We start from the raw sequence: 13971 nt of genomic DNA on the forward strand, positions 1-13971 counted from the left end.
GCTGTATAGGATGAGTTAAAACATAGCAGCCATCAGTAATTTAACTTGTTTCTGTCTCTTTCAGAATGGTATTTCCAGTTTACAGGCAAAATTGAGACACATCTGTGGTTATTATTCATTATCACCATTATCCAGCTGCTAATCATTACAGCTAATGCTTACAGAAGTGTCCTGCGTCTCTGATGTATTAATTGTAGCACCCATCACTCACAGAACTTTATTTTCACATCTGCTGAGTGCCCAGAGCACGAAGGTCAGTTTGGGATGCATATTCACTGCTGAATTTTAAGAACCAAAGTGCCTCCAGTTGGGCAAGTTAAAATTTTTCCTTAGTCCACACTTCTTAGTGAACGAGCTTTAACATAGCTGACTGCGTGGATCTCAGCAGAACTTGCTGAAAAGAAAGGAGAAAGACAAAGTAGTTACCACCACTGAACTAGACTACTCTTTGCAGTGACCAAGAAGCAATCAGACTATAATCTAAGAGCCACTGTGAAAAACTACATGACTAATCTGTATTTTCATTGTGTGACTGGTAGGAGGAAAGAGGATGTAGCACAATAGTTAATTTATTGGAAGAACAATGTAGTCATTCAACAGGGCATTATTCTGAACTAATTTAAATGACAGTAGAGCAGCTTGCTCTTGACTTAAGAAAACACGAGTCATTCAAATTCTGTATCTAACAATGAAATTGTTCCACTGACTTATTTGTTGACATAAATTACATATAGCTAATATGTTTCTGTTGCAGACCCTGAGGACTCTTTGTTTATGCTAAACGTGAATGTATTCTAGCACATGAATTACTATCCTCCTGCTTGCTGCTTGGGCGCCTCCAGAATAAGTAATACGTTGGCATAACTTTGCCATTTGTCAGCCAGCAGTCTGGTAGCACATTTGCTCGTCAATCTAATTTTAACCTTTTCTCATACGAGCACTTGGTATTTCATGTAAATCAACCAGACAGTCTGTCATTCAATAGGATACTATCTTCACAGTCTTCTAAACTATGTGCTCATATGTGTTCATTTTTAAGTAGCAGAGGAAAAGTAAAACTAATGTATTGCTTCTGGTTTCTTAATACCAGAATGCCAGGAATCTTTTTATTACCACGATAGAGACAAATGATAAGTCTAGCAGAGGTTTTGGACAATGGGCCTGGTAATGCATTCAGCACTTTCTGAATTGAAAGGTCTGTCCTGAATGGTAAGTAGTGCAATGCGTGGTTAAAGGCTTCATAGCACTTATTCTGCGTCTGTTCCTATTATCACCGTAATTTGCAGCTAAGAATACAAAAAATACATGCAACCAATGAATTAAAAAATTATTTATAAATAATTATTCTGTGGCTCCAACAAGTTTCTTGATAAAATACTGATGCTGACTGCAAAAGAGAACATAAGTCATTCTGAAATATAGATAAGTTTGTGAATGCTCATTTCTTTTGGTAATTTGAGTAAATGACATGAAAGGTTTACTGGCATGTCCTTTACTTTGTAAGGTTTTTCAGAAATTGATTTGGCTATGAAAATAGTATGCTTGAAGTTTAGCTGTTTTGTCAGGGTTGCTGTAACTATGCATCACTTTAATATCTTTTATTTTTTAAACATGAGTGAAGGTCATAGTCCATTTATGCAGCCTAAAACCCATGCTGGCTTTTTCAGATATTTTGCTGCATTTAGAATGTTTAAAAAAAACAATTGTAAAGTTGTACTGAAATGATCTGTGGTGTCTGCTAAGAATTCAGTCCCACACAACACCTGTAATTGTTCACCACATGGTACGATAGTTTATTGTTTTAATAATTACGAATATTATAGTTTGACTGATCTAAATTTTCCTTATTAATACTTTCAGACTATTAATACTGCATTACATTTCACTCAGGCTTGTGACTGATAAAATAAAGCTACATATATTTAATACTAGATTCTGTTCTGAATAGTGATTTATGACACTGTACTTGGTCTGAGGCAGACCCTGAACCGTGCCTGCATTTCTCCCCAGCACGGTGCTCAGTAGTCGCCTTACCAAAGAGCAGAAGCAGAACTCATTCACTCCTGTAGCGTCACAAAGCCCCTCCTCAGCCCATACTCCCTTGTGCTGCTGTTTACTTACAGACTCCATCATGCTTTGAGTCCATCCCTGTTGCCATGCCCCCTTTCTAGCAACTTCGGTGCCTGGTATGCACCCCAAAATTTACCTCTGTTGCTGTGGAATTAATTCACCTGCGCGGAGTTTCTGGGTATGAGTTGTATCTAATGATGTTTGTGCAATTTCTACCACAAAGTTCTGTTTCTGATTCAGGTAGTACTGTAATAGAAGCAGTAACACATAAACTGCTTCAATCACCACCTCCAGCATCTTTTATATCTACAAATCAAGTACAGGCAATATTTGCCCATCCTGATCTAAAGTGATATCAGACTTAATTTAGCACTAGTTTGACCCAAAGTTTCAGCGACAGATTAAGTAAGTATCTTCAGGAATGCAGGCTTGACATTTCTGGCCATCTTGAATAAATATACATCAGAAGAATTTGTCCCATAAAATATTCAGGTACTTCTATTACTCAATTTTGCATAGCAGGGCTATACATGAGTTGATCCTCCATGCTCTGATGAAGTTCTCATGTGGGAGTTTGTTGGACTTCTATATCTAGACTTTTTATGCCAAGCAGCTGCAGTTTCTGCTCTCAGGGATGTATCTCGGCAAATTCAGTACGATCAGTGAGGTGGACTGTCATAAGTGATGACAGCGTTGGATTTCACTGAGCTTGTCAAAAATAATTTTACCTGTAATTTGTTCATTGCATATTAGATCCTCTGGTTTACCACCACTGTTCTTGCAGCTGCAAGCTTTACCTAGTTCAGGGAAATGTATATTACCAATAAATGTTTGCTCTGAAGAAAAGCAGTGAATTTCTGGGGATGGGGGGGGGACCTGCATTTTATTACAGGAAAAATATTTTCTGGTCTTACTTATTGTTTGTGCATTAAGGCACATATAGTTGTGTTTAACAAACATCCTCTTTCCCTTCAAATTTTCCATGACTCTTGATCCTTATGGATTATTGAAGAAATATAATCGATCAACAGGATCAGAAGTTACAGAATTATATATGGGATTAATCTAGCCTCAGATCTTTATTTAAGAAGGAAATTAATCTTCTAATTCTGTGCCTGTATAAAGAAAAAAGAAAAATGATGGTAATGAGTTGCTACTACTGCAGACAACTTGGGTAATCTTTTTCTCTGTGGTACGTATCTAAGGACAAACTCGGTTCTAGCTATTAGCAACATACTCCTCCAGGAATCAAAGGCAAAATCCAACCATCTTGATTGGAAGGTGTGGGGGGCAAACCCAATACAGAAGGGCTCAGTCTTTCTCTTTTCATGTGAATTTTTTATATAATTCAGAAAACCCTCAAATGCATCTTCAGGTACTGCTAATGAGACAGCTTTGAAAATTATTTCCCCAGAGCTGTTAATCATACTAATTCTGTTAATGTTCATTGCTTTTTTAGTTTTGACTCAGTCCCACCTATTAGATGGCAAGTTTGGGTATCAAAGTCTAAATTCGTCTCACTTTGTTGTTTATGTAACGCTTCCTCCAAAAAGGGAAAGTAGATACCACCTGTGGGACAAGTACAGCTCACGGTTATCATCTGCAGCAACCTTGGTATTAAAGTGGTGCACAAAAGTTAAGAAGTGCCACAACAATGCACTGGCAACCTGAGTTGCATGCCTGTGGGCCCCATAATGAGAAATAAGGATATTCTGTCCTCCTCAGCATGTGTCTGGCTTACTGGCTGGCCAGAGTTTGCACACCTATCCTCCTTGAATCATCAGATTAAAAAAGAAAGTGAAAGAATAATGTGCTAAAAATGTAGCTAGAAACACTCTACTGAAAGGAGGTTTTGGCAAGCTGCACTTAGGAAGAGACTACACTTATTTAAGTAAATAAAAATACTAAACCCAAGCAAAAATCATCTCAGATCTAATAAACTACCTGGTATCTACAGGTTTTTGTCCAATATCTTTTGACAAATTAACAGTATTTTTATGCTAAAACGATCATAATGGAATATTGTACTTTTCCACTGTACTGACCATGGCCCAGAAGTTCAGTAGAGAAGTTTTATTGCCAATTATTATTAGAAAGTCATTCTGTAGACATTTAAATTCCCTTTTTAAGGGCATGCAGTAGAAACCCCTAGTGTGTCACAGTTCTAGTGCCACATTGATGGTAAAAGCCCGAGAAAATGGTCTTTATGATTTGTATTCTCTAAATACACACGAACGCTAATCAGCGCCTGTTACATGGAGCTAGGCTGCTGGGTTTGTGTGAGGCCAGGGGAGAACTCTGGTGCTGCCCACACGCTGGGTCTCACCCGCTGCCCGCCCTTTTGGCAGATCGCGGACGCGCTGCTCGGTGACCCCACGCGCCAGACACAGCTTGCCAAGGCGATGGGGGACTTGCTGCATCGCACTCGCTGCAGCTGACAGCCAGAAATGGGGGAGAGCAGGGAAGTGCCTCCCACCCCACGCGGCTCCCGGCTGGAGAAGCGTGGTGGGCTTTCTTGCTGCGTCCTTCCACATCCATGTTCTCCAGGCGCTTCTGGCCCCCTAATCAACTGCCAGTTTACAACTTTAGGCCCTAATTAGCTTCCAGGGACATATCAATGAAAAGCCATGAGGTGGGCTATAGAGGGCAATGAGTGTTACTGGTCCTTCAGAGCAAAATTTGTCCTCTGCTAGTTTTTCCCTCCAATTCTAAGGGACTCTTCTCTTACAGTAGAACCTACTATTCCTACGCTGACCTTACTGCCTCTCCTATCAATTCCGCTTTGGGTCCATGCCTGGCTTTCTGAAGCCTTTCTGCTTGTCATTTGTTCCCCTTCTCCCTTCCCTCTGAAACACCTCCGCAGCTTGGATGTTCTGGGAGGAAATTGCCTCCCACCACTGCCTTTTCACACCCCAGCACAGGCTGGACTGAATGCAGAGACATCTCTGGCCCAAGGCAACTTTCTGTCAAAAAGCAGACGCAGGCGTGGGTGACGCTGACGTGAAAGAAGTAACCTCCAGCGGTCCCCACAGCATACCTCCCCGGGGTCTGCTCTCCAGGCATGGTCCTGACCAAGAGCCACATTGCAGCTCAGCTGGCCCCGTCTGAGGGTGGCTCAGGACAGGGACAGGCTGAGAAGAGCTGGAGTGGGGCAGAGCGTTGTGGAGGTGCCCTGCAGCACCCCACATCGCCCACCCTCTGAGGGACCCCACAGCTGCCGCAGGAGCTGTGCCGCCAGCTCGCTGGTGGGAGTCACCCACTGGCACAAGGGGAGGGAAATTTGCTGAGGGATTTCACTTCTTCGAAGGCAGGGAGGGGGAGAGGACAACAGGGGGTGTTTATCCTGTGGCGGCACCCCCCGCGCGCTTGCAGCACGGGGAGATCAGCACGGGGTCCCCTTGCCTCCCGACCTGTGTGCATCAGCCCGAAGGGCTGTGGCCCAGGCGCGGCGGGGAGGACATGGTGAGGGAGGGTGGAGCACGAGCTGGTTGTGATCTTCCTACTTGGGTCTGGCAGAGATGGGCTGGTAGCTTTATTCATTACTGTAGGTAGAGGGAAAGTGGCAGTACTGGTGGTGAGGGGTCCCCAGGCTGAGGCTCATGGGGTCTGCACCGGGCTCCTCCGGCCCTGTAGCTGGGCAGCCTGGCCATGGGGAAGGGGCCAGTGGGCTGCTGACCCCACTGTGCCCCCGCAGGGTGCCCCAGGCACCACAGCTCCCAGACCTGCTCCAAGTAATGCTCTTTCCCTGCCTCTTCTCAGGTTTTTCCAATCCTCCACTAAGTGCATCCCTAACCCTACATTAGATCCTCATCTCATCCCTATCTGCTCTCTGTGTCCTTTCCCTTTCCTTACAGTGCTCCCCCAGCTCCTCATCTCCTGCCCAGAGAAATAATGTATACGCTGGGAGGCTTCTGCTCTTTATGCCCAGCTTCCCACTTGGTACCTTAGAAAAGAGCGTTATAGCTGTTTGTTGCTTTGATTCACAACCTGGCCAGTACTGACGCTTTCTTGCTCATTCCCTAAGGTAATTCTGCCTCCCTGCCATTTCTGGTTTTGTCTGGGATTCGTCTGTTGTTTATCCCAAGCTAATCGTATTCTGCTACTCAGGTCAAAGAACCTAGTTTTAAGTCTGTTAAGATGAACCTGCAACATAGTTTATGGGGAAGAAGCACCTTCAGAAAGTGTGTGTGACGTGAGCAGAAAGCAAGTGCGTGAGAAGTGGAACCACTGCATTGCAGAAAGGGGGTGGATTAGGATTATAACAAATATAAAAGTTTTAAAAATCAAAATAACTTCAATGTTACTCTTTAAAATAATGGATTAATTATTCCAGTGACGTTGTGCTATGTGTCCCTGTGCTAAGAGGGCTTTCATATCTTCCTTCTGGAGTGGGGAAAGAAAGTGGTTGCTTAAATCACTATTAACGTACAGCACACAAATTCCAGTTTTGATTTTACAAACAGCCTGTATCATCATGTCTCGTGTGGACTGCCTCATGCTCATTGTACTGTGGGGTTAGACACACTGTCACCATTCCTATAAATAGCCTGCTTGGTTATGAAGGACTATTAGTGTTTCCTCTGAGAAGAATAGGACTTTTGACTAGCGGTATTTTAGGCCAGTTTTCTTCAAATTTTGTAGAGGCCATAGGATTTGGAGAGTAGAAAACCTGCTAAAGAAAGCCAATAATCAAGGTATTAATGTTTGAAACACAGACACCTGGTGAGCCTGGAAAATTCGCAGAGAAAACCGAAGATAGAAGGAGCAGGATGGTGGTGTGCATTTAAAAAAGGAGGCTTGGCTTCAGGGCTGGCAAGGAGCAAGGCAGCTGCCATGAGGAGAAAGAGAAGCTCCCTGTGATCCAGTGGAAAGCTCAGCTGCAGCACAAGTATGGCTGCAATGTCGGAGAGTCTGCTCTGCACCCGAAAAATGCTCAAGTGTACTGGGGGACGGCAGGTAAGCTGATGTGTTTTTCTGTATATTTTTGGAGCAAAGTAGGAAGTAATTGTGTGTAGAAAACCTTGTATTTCAGCTTATCAGCTGTTTAGCCGTTACTATGATCTTTTGAGCGCAGAGAGCACCTGCAGGCAAACACCCTCAAGGTCGGTTCAGTAGGGATGGATGTTTTTAAGCTTGGGGAGGGAGTGGGGATCCCTGGTTCTAAGGATATAGGTTGTTTGGGGTGTGCGACCCTGTTTCTGTGAGTAAATGTGCTGGAGATGCCAAAGAGAGTGCACAGCCTGCTGGCCATGCAGCGAGGCAAGTTCTATCGCATGCAGTGCGAGAGGTCAAACACAGCATGGCATTAAATGACATGTAACAAGGTTTGGTAGGTGTCTTCTCCTAACTATTAAAAGTAACAAATGCCAAGATATTTGGGGGCTTTCCTTACAATTAGCAACTGATCTGGAATTCAGACCCCACCTTCCACAGCCTGGGAAGTTTCCAAGAGCACGTTAAATCGACAGCAGCACCCTTTGTGCAAACAGTGAGTCTGTACACAAGAAGATCGCCCTACCGAAAGAAAAGGAATAGAGCATTACATCTAGGGATGTGGCTAACTTCTTCTGAACAGTGAGGAAAGCACCACACTTGCCAGTTATCTTTTCTGTGCGTTTCCTCAGTTGTGGCTGGGGCCATCTGACGAGTGTTTCTCTTTCACTCCCAGTGCAGTGCAGTCTGTCTGCTGTCAGCAGTTAATGAAGTCACTCGCAAGACGCCATCCCCTGGGGAAAAGCACTGCTATGAATAGACCTGTTACTGGCGTCTCTGGCTGCAATGCTCTCAGCGCTTCTTTTGTTGTGCCACCATCTCCGATTGTGCCATTTTTGAACAATGGTCTTTCACTCTAGAGCTACTGCTATTCAGGATGCCAAAAAACGGTCCTCTTCCTTCTGGCAGAGCTGTAGAGCTCAGTGAGTGCTTCTGTGCCGTCCCCAGTGACAGACGCAGGTTCTGAGGTACCACAGGCCTAATACAAATGTGCAGAAAGTGAATGAGTAATCTTATTGCAGCAAATACTTTTAATAATAGTCCGCAGTGAAAGTCATCATCAGATACTTCATCAACACACATCCCACAATTAGGAGGAAAAAATAAAGCTTTTTTTCTGAGAACAAAATATTTCCATGCTACTGAAATAGAAAGGGAAACTGCTAATCTGATGAGAAATGTTAGAGAACATCACCTTTTTGCCTAGCTGAGCTTGCATGTCTAGGTATGATTAAGCTTGTGTTTATAAGGAGTTGTGTGTTGGTCTAGACAGAGGTAAGCTATAAAAGAAACAAAATCAGCAAAAATAGACAGATAAAAAATGATGAAGCATGATAACATATTGTCCAAAGTATGCAAGATCATGTAAGTACTTATTACAATTCGTAGGGCATACAGTCCTTGTTAGTGCCAGTAAAGTCAAGGACCAATCAATGCAGTAAGTCACTTTAGTGACTGAGTTTGTTGTTGAGATCTAACCCAAAATAATATTACAGTTGAATACCTTTGTAAGAAAATTCAGCTAACAATGCCAATAAATGGTCAAAAAGAGAAAAACTGAGTAAAGTAGCATTCAATTCGAACATTATCCATTCTCTCTTTGGGAGATGTGGGGGACAATTTCTTTTAAAAGGTTTTTTTTTTATATACACAGATGATTATTTTTTTTTACCAGACTTGATGGTCTTAAACAGGCTCCCCCCAAATCAAGTTGTCAAAATTTTAGTTCTCAGAAAGCTATGGCGAGGTCTTCAACAAAATGCAAATGTAGATTTTTCTGTGTCATGATCTAAATATCTGAACAGAGTTTAAGTTGCTGTCTTATATGAACCTTTGTTCAGGTGCCTCATCCCCTTGCTTATATAAAAATGAAGCAAAAACCCTCTTGTTACTCATACTTTTCATATTAATTCTGGATGGCTGAAGAAGTTTGAGTGATTCATGACCTACATTAAAATTTAACATCAGCCTTTAATATGTTCGGCCTGACACATGGTGTGTCTTATAATATTGATATATCTTATCGACCTAGCAATCTGCATCAGCTTGCTGAAGCATGCCGTGAAAGGAAAATGATACAGTAGTCCTGATCTACTTCTCTGTCAAAGCTTTAATTAAAATATTCACACTATCTGTTAAGAGTGTTGCGGCTTGGGGAAACTCGTCACATGCCTGTCCTGTCATTAACATTTTATTCTGAAAGTTTAGGAAGATGGGAATATGCCTCTTAAATCAGACTTCTGTAACATGGTCAGCATTTCAGTGGCATTCAAAACTCTCATCCGACTTGCTCTCTGGTGTCCTATATATAAGAAAACACAAATTAATGTGTTGAATTTCCCTGTACACTTGCTCAGCGCTTTTTTCCAGTAACAACGGAAGCAGCTGGGGTGAGTTCAGCAGACCAGCAGAGCCGGAGCATCGCTGTTCTTGCAGCAGTTCTCATCCTTTTCTCAGGAGTACAGAGGTGCAAAGCTGAGGTCAGGTTTCTCCGTTAGGGTTTGTTTCCCATTGCTGGCACCCAGACAGCCTGAAGGCTGTGACAAGGCAATACTTGGCCATCTGCAGGCTTCTCAGCTGGGAGGTAGAGCCTGATCAAAACGAGGTTTCATTTAGCGCTAGCTGCCCCTGATATGAGACCCTGCCAGCCTACCTAGGAACAGCACTTGTATGATAAAGCCTCCTGGCTGTGTCTGCAGAGGTGTCTTACTAAGGTCATATAGAGATTGTTTTTTCCTTCCTTAGCAGAACCGCCTAGAGGGTAGGACTGCAAATCCTGCTGTCCTCCCCAGGGCAGAAAACCTACTTGTAATGATGATCCTTATCATCAGAAGAAGATGCTTCTTGCCCCCTTTGGTCCCACAGTGCCATGCTAGCAGCAATTCCTCTCATCCAGTACCAATGGGGACTAAAACCACAGCCCATACCTCAAACGGTTGTTTCAAATCAGCTTCAGCAAGCTTTGCTCCCTCGCTGACCTCTTCCTGGCTTCCACACCCCCTGTGCTTGGCTCTCCTCCACCCAGGCTTTCGGGCTCAGATTTGGAAATCCCCTGTTCCTGACACAAGTCTGTTATTTTTCTGGCAGTATTTACCTGCTGTCCTTGTAGAATTGAATCAAGGCCTCTGGGATGCCTGTGCTGTTATTCAGAGTATTAACAGACATTACAAACACAAAGAGGTTGACAGATTTCTCCCATAAGGAATTTCCACTAAGGAATTTCTTCAGCCAGGAAAGCTGCCCAGGTTGGAGCTTGTGATGCTCTGTCTGACCCCAAGCCTGGACCAGTTCTGGTTGCAAGAGAGGAGCAATTTCTTCCAAGGAACAATCTTCCTCAAGCATCACTATAACAACAGAAGCAGCACAGTACCTGGGTCATAAAGAAAATGCTATACTATGAAGACTGTGAACTTAGAAGAATGTAAGCAAAAGGCCAAGACTTGAAAGATTCATTAATATGTAAGTTCAGAAGCACAAGCTAAATCAAACTATCATTGCTCAATACACAAGCATAGCAAATAACCCTAAGAGGGAGTTTTTAAAGCAGGGGAAGAAAAGAAAAATACTCCTATAAAAGTGGTAAGGATGAATCAGATGATAACATATGAGAATATAAATACCAGTTCAGGATGAAGGAAAAATAGGCTTTATTACCCCACATGAGCAGACTGATGATGAAGGAGACCTAGTAAAATTTAGTGTTTTTATCAGTAATGTGACTGCGCAGGCACTGTGAGTAGTTATGTCTCAGAACAGTCTGAATAAATAACTGCAATGGTTTTGTTTGCTTTTGTATATGTTTAAAACCATGAATATTTATTAGCTTTCACAAAATGAGGCAGAAAATTATGACATCATGAGAACATGACAAATATGTACTTTCCACAAGACATTGTTAGCATATTCAGTCCACTGCTGGCACTATTTATTAGATAATCTTGCTTGAAATTGTTACCATGATTTTGACTTGTAGGTCATGTATCCATCCCCTTTTATCTTCAGGTTAGCATGACACAGGCAGAAGAAGGCATTTGTGTTTTTCCTACATGCAAGGAAATTCGCACACTATACAGAGCAAGAGAGGAACTTCCCTAGCTTCAAAGTCCAGAAAGACAGCTGAAAAATAAAAAGAACAAACAATATCTTGGATTGACTTTTGTCTGGCCCAGATTTCTTCTGTGTAGCAGTGAGCACCTGATGTGCCCAAGTTAGGAACCAGTTTGCCCTTAACTGTGTCTATGTAAAACGCAGAGTAAGGTGCCTCCTGTGTTAGCCCAAGACCTGTGTCCGCTGTTCCCTGGAGGTTTGCTTATAACCACATTCATGGCTTGGCATGGTCCCCGCATGCATCCGCAGCACCAGTGTTTGACCTGTTTGAATTCTTCCTTGCTCTCTCCTGTTGCTCTCAGGCGTTACTGAGCACAACTATCATTCTCTGATGTAAAAGGCCATTCCGATGCCTCTTCCAAATCAACGTGAACTTGTTAACCTCTCTAAGCTTATGTATATTTTTCATACAGTTTTAAAATCTTGTAGAGCCCTTATGGTAGTTAGACACTCAAATGTCTCTCCTGATTAGGGTCGGCAGGGTCTTGCTCTAATTGAGAAAGTCCCACCCACCAGATCAGTATCTTACTGTAAATCAAAAGCAAGAATAATGTTGGAAAGAATCACATCATAACTGACTGAAGTATAATGAATAACTGACAGCTATGACTCAACGTCTGCATTTCTTCCCTAACACAACACCATATTATAGACTGGCTTTGAATAGGTTTTTCACATAGTTTCAGGTAATGATTAACTCCCAATGACTAAAATATCTCCAGGACAACTGACGAGACATCTCACACAGTTACTCAAGTTCAAAAGGATATTCAAGCTTTCACTTTATCTCTTTCATTCAAAAATACATTTATTGTAACTGAAGCGATTTTAAAACTGCCCCATAAAATGTGAAGCCAGCGGTACTATTGCAGCATAATTTCAAGCTAAAATGATTGTATTCCAGGCAGATGCACACAGAGTACGGGTGTGCGGTTTTATTATTTATTCCATTTATAAAACAGATGCCATTTTAGTGTCTGTGGCCATGCAGTCATCTCTGGGATGAAATTTAACTTTGTACCAGCTCACATTGTAGGATAAAAGACTGAAGGAGGGAGCACTGAGAAGAACACAAAACAGTGGAAATCTGTGTGAGTAAGTTTGTCCTGAAGGAAAAGCTCCCACTGCAGCGTTTCATTCCTGAAGAGGGTGTGTTAAAGCATGCAAGATAATAAAGAGCAGCAGATGTCTTAAGAATTGATGTTATGAGGAGTGTTGTAAGGCATTTAACTTTTGAGAGGAAAGAGGATTTTTCACACAAACTAGATGAACTCCATCGGAGAAAATGTGGTATTAATTTTCCGGAACCAAGATTGCTATAATTGTTACCAATATAGTATAACATGATTACATCATGTAGCATACTACAAAATAATACATGATAACAATATATATTCATATCAGTATAACCAGTAAAAGGATTGTAAGCTAGTAAATAGGAGAGGTGGTTGCAGGAGACCTGTAAGTAACTTCCATACCTGCTTCTGAAAAGCAGAAAGTGGTGAATATATGGAGGGGGAAAGAAATAGACGGGAGCAAAATGGACAGGAAGTATCAGTACTGACACAGGTGGGAACGTGATGTGAATGGCCTGGGTGTCAGGAATAAAAGGGATGTGAGTAATGTAATTAAAAATTTTGCACATTATCATAGAAGATGAGCTGAGGTGCTTGTGTACAAAAATTGTGTGCAAACTGTAGCACCCAGGATGACCCTGAATCTCCCAAGAACAGCGAAGTATGGTGGATAGGTAATCGATGACTGAAATGCACTTAAACCAGTGTGTAGACTGTTAAGAAAACTAGAAATAAAACCAGAGGTGCACTCGGTAACAATGAAGTCACAGAGAGAGGTGGCATGGGCAGAATGGAATTTGTCAAACTAAAGGTCTTCTGAAGGACCACTAAGGAACTGTTACACATATATCTAACACTGTAGATGACTACAAGCATGAAAGAGAAGCTTCCAAGCATTGCCTCATTGCAGGAGACTTTAACTGCTCAGAAATAGAGTATAAAGCAAATGTTACTGATAACGGTAGAGCCAGTTATTCCAGGGTGTAATAGCTGGCAGATTTCATCACTAAGCAGTCACTGGACTACCATGATGCTATTCTAGGTGGTCTTTGTTAGGTAGTGATGACATAGAGCAGCTGGTTGTAGAAAATAACCTAGCTAAAGTTATCCCAACTTGATTAAATTGAAAATAAGTGAAAGAATAAACAAGAATAGGCCTGTTAGTTTCTCAAAATTTGTCCTTCTGAAGTGTTGTACCTAAGGAAACTAGTTAAGCGATGTCAAGTGGATGAAGGTTCCAAATCTAAGTATTAAAATTTCTTTAATTTAAATACTATTTTAAAAATCTGCACTTTGTACTGTAAGTAGAGAAGGGTGTTAGCACCTTATTGGATTAATAAATCGTTCACAAAAAAAAGATATTAAGAGTGAGCAAGGACAGTGAAGGTCATAGGGGAAGAAGACCCCACCGTACCAGATCATCAATGAAAACAGTATCTTGGGAACCAAGAAGCAGAGGATGCAGTCATATTTGTCAAGTCTACACACTTACCATCTGTAAACAAAATTTGAAAAGCTGAAAGTTTCTTCTACACAACTAAAAGGGGGCCTGGTATGTGGCAAAGATGGGGTAGAGATTAAAGCTAACATTTACAAACTTGAGAAGTAAATCCAGAGCATAGTAGGCCCATAGTGGAACAATATCTGTTATCCACCCTAAAATGCTGAAAGAATGAGCAAATTACATTTCAAGTACAGGAGAAAGTTTTTCTTAAAAGATCTGCCA

General features: G+C 41.9%; 1 protein-coding gene across 1 annotated transcript in view; it reads left to right on the forward strand.

The window, feature by feature from the left end:
- Positions 1 to 235: 235 nt before the first annotated feature.
- Positions 236 to 13971, forward strand: part of ITGB6 (integrin subunit beta 6) — a 58296-nt gene continuing 44560 nt past the window's right edge. Inside the window, exons 1-2 of the mRNA XM_075028590.1 lie at positions 236 to 1209; positions 6786 to 7026. The gene's annotated coding sequence lies outside the window, so the exon portion shown is untranslated. The remainder of the gene's footprint in view (positions 1210 to 6785; positions 7027 to 13971) is intronic.

This window comes from Buteo buteo, chromosome 5, assembly GCF_964188355.1.
Source record: "Buteo buteo chromosome 5, bButBut1.hap1.1, whole genome shotgun sequence".
NCBI classification, from domain to species: Eukaryota; Metazoa; Chordata; class Aves; order Accipitriformes; family Accipitridae; genus Buteo; species Buteo buteo.